Here is a 7,893-nt window from a genome sequence, read left to right on the forward strand (position 1 = left end):
GACACAGATATTAATAGAGTCTCTGGATACACAAAGATGTGAAGCAAGGTTCAGCTACTTTCTGAAAAAAGCCAGGTTTGGAGTTTCCTGCTCAGGTGACCACATGGGCCAGGACAGTGTGCCTCAGGTAACAGAAAGGAGAGCCTCGAAGACAAACCTTAGGGCTGGTTCTACTGCCATGAAACCAGGGCTAGGGTTGGGGGAACCACCAATAGTGTGGGGTGGGAAGAAAAGAGAGAGGTAACAGTGAAGAAACACCAGATGGGTTTACCCTCCATTCCATTTTCTGTCACCTGCTGTCTGGCTACTGCCAACATAGAAAGAAACCAGGCCTGGGGTTGGGAGAAAAAGGATGGAAAGGGTGTTTAATGGGGTTTGTGACAGGCAGTTGGCTCCTTTGTCCTCCCTCCAAAAGAAGTTGAAAAGTTCATGTCTCCACCCTCCCTTACAGCTGGAACATCCATGTCACATATCCTGGCCAGTGAGACTTTAGGCAGAAGTTTGCAAGAAGCTTCTGGGAAGACTTTTTTTTCTGATAAAAAGAACAGAAATGATGGCACCTGTCCTTTCCTTCCCCTGTATGATGCCCGGAACTCTGAGGGCTCTCTTTAAGTCAGCCATACAGTACCTCACTGTTAAACGTAAACAAAGAGTTGGGGATCACCAGCATCTGAGAAACAAGGAAAAGGCCAGAGAAGCTCAGATTAACCTGACTTTTTGAAATAAAACTAGTAACCTGCAAACTTTGCTTATGTGAGAAATATAAACTTCTGTTCAGTCACACTTTCCTGTTGCTTGCAACAAAAGCAGTCCTGGAATACATAGTAGTCCCAGATAATAGTTGGTAGAGAAATAGGAAGAAGGAGGAGGTAAAGAAAATGACAAGCGGTGCCGGAGGTGGGAGGGGAGGGCAATTTCTGTGGCAACTTGTTAGGCCCAGGGAGCTGGTTATAATATAAAGGACTGTCTAATTAATTTATGTCAGAAGTCAGATACATAATACTAACACAAATATAAAAGTTCATTTTTGGAAAGAAAATACAGAAAATGGAGTACAAGTTTCCCACATATTTTTAATAAGATGCAGATTCCCACCTAAATTTTTTTCGTGTAATCGTCCAAATGTCATAATTTTGCTGTTATTTCCCCAAGGTACCCAAAATAGATATAAAAGGCTTACATAACCTTACAAGGTATGTGTGTGCATTCAGCCATAAAAACAAGATGGAAAACAACACAAATTAAATGGCTTCATTTTCTCAGAAAAGAGAAAGTAAGTCTATATGTGTTTAGGTAAGAATTTGATTGGCATCATCACTCACACCCACCTGAACCTGGTCTATACTGGAGCGTCTCAGGCTTCTGGAGAGAAAAAATACTCTCAAGCAAAAAGGAAGAAGAAACTTGGCCCCCAGCCTCTGAGGGAGAGGAGGTTTATAGAAAATTCATCCTAAGGAGGGAGAGATCGAGGTGCCTGGGACACTGACTGACGGTGGGCAGAGGATAAAGCTTTTGAGTGAAATACATGGTGTTGTCCTTGAAATATCCTCTTAGTCAGTCAGTGAGGTTCAGGTCATCAAAGAAGTGGATTCAAAAACGAAACAAGACAATCTACCCTTTGAGGATTTATTACAAACAGGTCTCAGGGTTAGTTGAAAATTCTTCCCTACCCCCTCTCCACATGGGGAGAAAAACAATGTCAAGGTCAGGAGAGCCCTCAGAAACAAAAATGGAAGCAATGGTGGCCCAGTAGCGAGAGCAGGACAGCCTTAATATCCACCAGGAAGTCCCTGAGTACCTGCGAGCCTGTTAAAGGAAGAGTAAAGTAAGAACTTGGGATCCAGTGAATCCGTTGAGTTGAGGTTTAGAGTCAGGAGAGATTCTCATTTTCGTTGCAGTTGCTCATACCCCTGCCTCTCCTCCCTCATCCGGCAGGTCCAAGCAAGGGTAACAGAAACACCATGCCTCCACACACAATCCACAGGCCACCTGGAGGTCAGTGGCCGTAACTCTATGACTTCCATGCTTAGTAGACTTATAACTCTATATGTTATTAAGAAGTTACAGACTTTCAACTCTATCTATAACTTATGGGGATAGAAGCCATAACTCTTCTTACAAGAAGAGAACTTAGCTCTAATTGCTAATATTCCAGCAAAGAGACTATAGCTTGAACATATCTGTGCTTTGCTGTTTTTGAAAGGGAGTAAATATCATTGAATGCAGCCTTGAACCTAAGCCCTGATGCTTGATAGCAACGAGAATAAAAATACGAAGATATAAGCTTTTATTTTTAAAAAAGTTAATTCACAATTACTTTCCTAAATATATCATTATCAAATTAATACAGTGCTGTCTCTATGTTTAGGGAAAGTATTTCCAGAGAGCTCAGGTTACCTCACTGAAAGCATGGCATGAATAAGACAAATGTCATAAGTAATATACTAGTAAAAGCCAGGTGGCTTTGAAAAGGCAACACTTGCTTCTGTAGGCACAGGCTCCATTCTTATATCTGGCAATAGCTACAACTAGATGCTCTTGGTTCCAAAGTAACAGGCCAGGAACTCAGTGTTGCTTACCACAATCACTGGTAAATAATTTGGTCAGAAATATTTTCTTCATTCACTCATATGTCCAATAAACGTTTCCTGAACGCCTACCATGAGCCAGAAACTGTTTTGACACCAGGCAATACAGCAATGATAGAAAGAGACTAACTCCCTGCCCTCCTGGAGCTTATATTCCAGTTGAAGAAATAAGTAAAATATATAGTTTGTTCACTGGTGATAAGTACAATGGAGAAAAAGCAGGAAAGAGGATGGGAGGGAGGCTGTGGTGCAGGCTTCCATTTTAAACAGAGCGGTCAAAGGAAACCTCCCTGAGATGATATTTAAGCAAAGACCTGGGAAGGAGGTACAGGAGTGACATCTGGATGGGACAGAAAGGTCCAGACAGAGTGAACAGAGAGTGCAAGTCAGAAGGCCTGATGGGTCCACAAACAGTAAGGAGGTCAGTTTGACTGGGAAGCACAAAGTGAAGGAGAGAATAGTGGGAGATAAGGTCAGAGAGTAATAACAGGACAGGTTACATAGAGCCTTAAAGGCTATTGTAAAGGTCTGCCTTTACTTTCAGAGCTATTGGAGGGTTTAGAGTGGAGAAGTGTTGTGATCTACCTTAACTTTTAACTGGATCAGCCTGCCTAGATGGTAGCCAGGCAGAGATGGTAGAAAGACAACAGCAAAGTAGGAAGACCACTTGTAAAGCTACTACGATAACCCAAGGGAGATGCCGCTGGCTAGGACCAGGGTGCTAGCAATGGAACAGTAAGAAGTGGTCAGAGTCCAGACATATGTTAAAGATAGGTTTGGTTGATAGATTAGATGAGAAAGGATGCATTGGAAGGATGCATTGGATGCCATTAACTGAGACAATGAAAGCCTTTAGGAAGAACAAGTTTCAGGAGGAAAGATCAAGAGTTGTTTTGGAAATGTTAAATTTAAAACACGAAAGATGCCCAATACCTGACTGAACTTGTAGATTTGGAGTCAGGGGAGAACTTTCTCCCCTGATTCCAAATAAGGGATATAAATTCTGAAGTTGTCAATATATACATGGCTTTTAAAGCCACGGAGACTGGATAACAGAGAACAGAAAAGATTCAAGGACCCAGTCCTGGGCGCTCCAAGATCAGTGTGGAGCATTCAAGCCAGACTAACCCGAGCTTCACCTCAGTAAGGTCAGATTCTTAATCATTTTCTATCTTCAGAGCCCAGACAGTACATGGGACATTGTGGGTGGCCAACAGCGGTAGAGTCCAACAAAAACTTAACTTTGTTCCAGCCTAATTGGTAGGAGCTGGGGAAACAGCAATGAACGAATGTATTCTAACGAGTGGGCCAGGGAAGATAACCGGTGGCAAAACCATAAAATTAACGAAATGGCTTTCCCAGGAACCTATAACGCCAACCTAACATATAAATAAAGAAAAGTCGGACTGGGGCTTATGCGCGGCCCTCTCCGGTGGCTATCCTTCCCCCGCTGGAGCCAGGTCAATGCAAACCTCGCTCCTAAACGGTTTTCATCGGCATCCAGCGCAGAAGCGCCATTAATCAGGGTCCTCAGGTCCAGAGGGCAAGAGTAAACTCCGCCAGCTAGGGGAGAGGGCGGCAGGGAGAGATGACTGGGACCTTATCTGAACTGCCGACCCGCCCCCGCGGACTCCGGACCTCCCAGGGCCCCGCAGCCTCACCCCACAGTCCATCGGTCCGCCTGTGGCTCTGTCCTGCAGCAGGTGGGCTGGTTTCTATGGAACTAAGACAGCGCTTAAACCTACCCGCTCTTCCGCGCGGTAGCTCCCGTACGCAGGCGCACCCGTGGCAGGGCATGCCGGGAATCACAGTTTTCCCGGCCCTGGAGGGCCCTCCGCCCTGGGCGGGACCCAGGCCGCTACCCGGGGACGCGCACGGAGCGCGCAGCCCCGTGACCCGGACGACTACAGATCTTCGTTGTGCTCGCGAGCGGGGCACGCCGGGATAGGTAGTTTCAGCCCACTCACGTCCCGGAGATCCTGCAGCGTCCGCTTTGCGGAATTACCCGTCCCATGCCGGTGAGCGTGCGGCGTTTGGGTCATTTGACACATACCCTGCATCCGGTCAGAGTCCAAGAGAAGAAAATGTTTTGAGTTTTAGAAGGATGAAAGTATCAAGTAACTTATGAACGACAGGAAAATAAGATTTTGTTAATGAGCATAAAAAATGGTAAAAATACCGAGCTCAAACATTCTCATTGAAGAAAAAAACAAGCCCCTCTTCATCCTCATTCATCATGGCCAGACCGAAAGTAAAACACATGTCTGCTCCCCGGTTTTTTGTCTCTTCAGCATAACTTATTTCTTGCTTTGTCTACAGGTGAGTAGGTATTTCTGTTTGACTGTAAATAGCTGCGAAACGAGAGAGAGCACCGAGAGTAAAACTGCAGTCGTTTCTGAGTTTTGCTGTAAGACTGGGAATTCACACTTACCAGGAAGTCTTCTACAGTGAAAAGGCAACACGGCTTTGCTTTAGGTAGCTGGACAGAACACCTTTTACAAGCACCAGAGCAATTAATGTATTCTTCTCATCTCTCTGGGGTTGCAGCTGAGAACTTTAGCCCTCAAGTGAATGCAGTCAGATCCGAGATGAGTCCTCCTTTGCTTAGCGAGTGGCTGGCTGAATTGATCTGGCAATTCTTACTCTGATAGATGAGACTCACGTGAGATGGAGAGAATGTCCAAACCACAGCTGTAAGGCATATTCATCAAACTGTAGGGCCATTCGGTGAAGGAGAAACGAGCACCGCAAACGTCATTCAGGTGAAGGGGCCAAGTAAAGCTTTTAATATGAAAAGTGGGAGAGTATTTTAGAGCGTCAATACAAAGAGCCAATTACTCGTAAGTTTTCTCTTGCAGTGACCTCTGATTTATGGATGAAGATGGGGGATATGTGTATGCACCTGGTAGATAATCTGCACACTTCAGTGTAATGAGAGTTTTCACCTTCTCCTTGACTCTCCATATTAAACAGCAGTCAGGGAGCCAAACTGATTAAATTTAGTGTTTTTAATTTATTTTCCTCTGTCTACCATTTGGTAAACCACATTAGAACTTAAGTCAGGCAATTACAGAGTTAAAGAATCTGAAGTCGTCAATAAACTAATTCATCTGTTAGAGAAGGGGTTTCTGGACACCTGAGAATTTACTCTATTAAAAGTCTGGGGTTTTTTTGTGTGTGTGTGGTATGCGGGCCTCTCACTGTTGTGGTCTCTCCCGTTGAGGAGCACAGGCTCCAGACGCGCAGGCTCAGCGGCCATGGCTCACGGGCCCAGCCACTCCGCAGCACGTGGGATCCTCCCGTACCGGGGCATGAACCCGTGCCCCCTGCGTCGGCAGGCGGACCCTCAACCACTGCGCCACCAGGGAAGCCCTAAAAGTCTGTTTTTATTCTAAGTGCCTGAACATATTGATTTTTTTTTCTGATTTCCCTCTTGATTTTCAATTGATAAATAGTTTCACACTTGTTGACCCCACTCAAAAACAAGGTCTTTTCAGCCATGGAAATCCTAGGGATTCCATGAGGACCATCCTCTCTCATGACTACTATGATAGCCTTCTAACTGGTTTTCTGATCACTCTTCCCAAAGCATCCTTCATATAGCTACTAAAATGATCTTTTGAGAAAGTAAATCTGATTATCTTATTCCTTTGCTTAAAAACATTTAATAGTTCCCCACTTGAACTTTTAGTTTCCCATTGAACAGTATGAAGCCCAAGTTTCTAATGGCTTCAGCCTAATCCACCAGCCTCATCTGCATCTGGCCCCGCAAGGGAACCTTGAATTCAAGCCTACAGGCACGTCTTTGTGCTTGCAGGCTCTGCGCCCTCCGCCAGGCATGCCCTGCCTCTTATCAGTGTGGTGAATTCAACAGAAATGTAACCTCTTCTGTAGAGCCATTCTGTTCCCTCCTAAAGTGTTTATTGTACAGCATAATTGTCAGTGTGCCTTACCTCCCCTTGATTAGGCTGTAAGCTACTTGAGGACAGGACCTTTGTTCTCTTTATTTTGATTTTTAAATTTTCAACAGCAAGCACAATGCCTGGCAGACAGTAGAGGCTTGGTAAGTTCTTGTTTAGTGAATGAATTAATGAATACATTTTGAATGCTTCTACAGAGGTTATGTCTCACTCTCCTGACTAATCTTATATAATCATGGTACAGTGATCAAAACTAAGAAATTAGTACTGGTATGATACAGTTAAGGAAACAACAAACTGCATTTGGAATTCATCAGTTTACCCACTAATGTCTTTTTTCTGTTTCAGGATGCAATCCAGGAGCCTACATTGCATTTACTTGTCCTGTCTCCTTCCTCAGCCTTTGTCTTTCATGACCTTAGGATCTTTGAAGACTACTGGTCAGTTATTTTGTAAAATGTCCCTCAATTTGGGTTTGTCATGATTTCTCATGACTAGATCGAGGTTATGCAATTTGGGAAAAATACCACAGAAGTGATATTGTGTACTTCTCGGTGCCTCATATTCGGGGGGACATGATATGCCTGCCTTATTACTGTTTAAGTTAATATTCATCCCTTGCTTAGGGTGATGCCTGTTAGATTTCTCCAGTAATCTTACTGTGTTCTTCTCTGTAACTAATAAGTATTTGGGGAGAGGCACTTCAAGCCTGTGCAAATATCCTGTTTCTCCTTAAACTTTCACCCACTAAATTTAGCTGGTTTTTCTTGCTAACAGCTTTTATGGTGTGTTAATGGTGGCTTTCTATTTTCCTCATTTAATAGTTTGAGTTCTTTTATAGAGACAAGTTGTATGTTTTCTCCCATTTATTGATTTATTCAGTTATTTACATCAGTATGAGCTTATGGATATTTATTTTATTCTTTCTTTATTTATTTTATTCTTTCAATACCATTATTCTTTTATTTCTGAAATTGTTCCAGCTTTGGCCATTCAGAGACCATTAAGGAGCCACTGTGTCTCATTTTTTTTCTTTAAGCACTACTCTACTTTCTATCATTGCAAATTTCTAGGCTCATCTTTTATTTTCCTGGCCCAGCCCTAGATTCAACCACTTCTCCAAGGAGCCCTGTTTCTTTTTATTAAAGAATGGTATTTAAAATCTGAATGCTAGGCTATCACTGCTTCTAGTTCCTCTCAGAAGACAGAGATAGGAAATATATATATAAATACCACCCCATGCATATACATTAATATATCTATATTTCTGTATCTATCTGTGTATATATATATGTTTTACATGTATGTAAATGCATGGATATATAAACAAGACATGAGTTCATACTGATATTCCCACTCAAATCCAGCACCACAGTTTATTCTAA

The sequence above is a fragment of the Mesoplodon bidens genome (genome assembly GCF_964165515.1).
Source record: "Mesoplodon bidens genome assembly, contig: HAP1_SCAFFOLD_39, whole genome shotgun sequence".
NCBI lineage: Eukaryota > Metazoa > Chordata > Mammalia > Artiodactyla > Ziphiidae > Mesoplodon > Mesoplodon bidens.